This window comes from Saccopteryx bilineata, chromosome 3 (genome assembly GCF_036850765.1).
Source record: "Saccopteryx bilineata isolate mSacBil1 chromosome 3, mSacBil1_pri_phased_curated, whole genome shotgun sequence".
NCBI classification, from domain to species: Eukaryota; Metazoa; Chordata; class Mammalia; order Chiroptera; family Emballonuridae; genus Saccopteryx; species Saccopteryx bilineata.
Genome location: NC_089492.1, coordinates 144,623,995 through 144,625,750, shown reverse-complemented (window position 1 = coordinate 144,625,750; position 1,756 = coordinate 144,623,995).

Below are 1,756 nucleotides of genomic sequence, written 5' to 3'. Positions count from 1 at the left end.
GCCCCGCCCCTTCCTGCGTGCGTCTCCTGCAGCTCCGCCCGGAGGAGAGGAGGGGTTTAGGGAAAAGCGGGGGAAGTGCTTAGTTCCACCACTTCCTTCCTTTTGTGGAGGTGTTTCTCAGCGAGGCTTTATGGTTCTTTGTGGAAGGCCTGTCCACCTTTTCCTAATTTCTTTGCTCCATAGCACCCGCAACAGACTACCATTTCCCGTTTCCTTTTTTCTCTTCGTACTTCCGAGGTTGTACAGGCCGAGCAAGAGCCGCCTGGCCCGTGAACGGTCCACCGGGAGTGACGTCGCAGGGGCCCGGCTTCTCTTCGCCCCATCCTCTGCTCGCCTATTTAACTTCGGCCTTTCTCGCGGTTCTTTCCGCTCATCACACAGTCGTGCTGTGCTTAAGTCTCTCCCATCGAAGCAGAACCCATTCTGTCACCTTTGTAGCGGAGCGTTCGCCTCGCGGCTCCCCTCTCTCCCAGCTCGAGGAACCTGTGCCCTCAAAGTCGCCGAAGGTCTTTCCGGAGGAGCACATCCTCTTTCTGATCATAAAAGCTATTCATAGTCACTGTAGAACAAAATCTTTGCCCCATTCTTCTGAGAGAATCCCTCTTAATGTTTTATTGTGTTTCTCTCTTGCAACCATTTAACAGTTTTGATTAGGTAATATATCCTAATGATTCAAAAATCAAAACAGGATTAAAAAAAGTATACATTAGAAAATTCTTTTTTTTTTGCAGAAAATCCGTTTTAGTGATTGATTGATTACAAATGTCGCAGTTGAAATGTTATCTTTAATAGGGAGGAGTGTGCACTGTAGTGTCTGGTTTCACTGGCACAATCTCCCAACATAGTTTGGGCATTGATGTTGACTTCATAGCGTACCAACCTGGCTCTTTGGTCCTCCAAAGATCCTTTGATCTGTCTAATATTCCTTAAGAAATGGTATTAAATTTTTTTTCTGCTTAAACTAGCAAGACTGCGGTTGTTTTGTTTTGGGTTTTCATTTTGTTTTGGTTTAGTTTTTTGGTAAACTAAGACCCCAATTGATACAGTGACTAAATTAGTTTGCTGGGGCTGCCAAAACAAAATAATACTGAAATTTATTTATTTTTTTAGAAGATGGTTTTTTATTTATTTATTTTTTTAATTTATTCATTTTTTAGAAAGGAGAGAGAGAGGGGAGAGACAGAGAGAAGGGGGGGAGGAGCAGGAATCATCAACTCCCATATGTGCCGTGACCAGGCAAGCCCAGGGTTTCGAACCGGCGACCTCAGTCGACGCTTTATCCACTACGCCACCACAGGTCAGGCCATACTGAAATTTACTTGCTCACAGTATGAAAACTAGAATGATGAGATGAGGGTGTTAGCAGGGATGGTATCTTCTGGGACTTCTCTCCTTGGCCTGTAGATGGCTGTTTCCCTGCCCTCAATGTTTTCAGACAGTCTTCCCTCTGTCACTGTGTCCAGATTTTCTCTTATAAGGGCACACCCCAATGACTTAATTACCTCTTTAAGGACCTTATCTCCAAATACAGTCACATTCTGAGGTACTAGGGGTAGGTCCGCAATTCATAAAGTTGAGGGATAGGGACATACAAGTCAGCCCATAATAGTGACTACTACTATTGTGTTGGTGATCAGAGCGAGGACCAAGAGTTGAAGAGAAGAAATGTATCATTACTACTAACAAAGCAGTTAATATACACACTCTATAAATGAAATTTATATACTGTAATATTTTTATAGGAAAGGTAAATTGC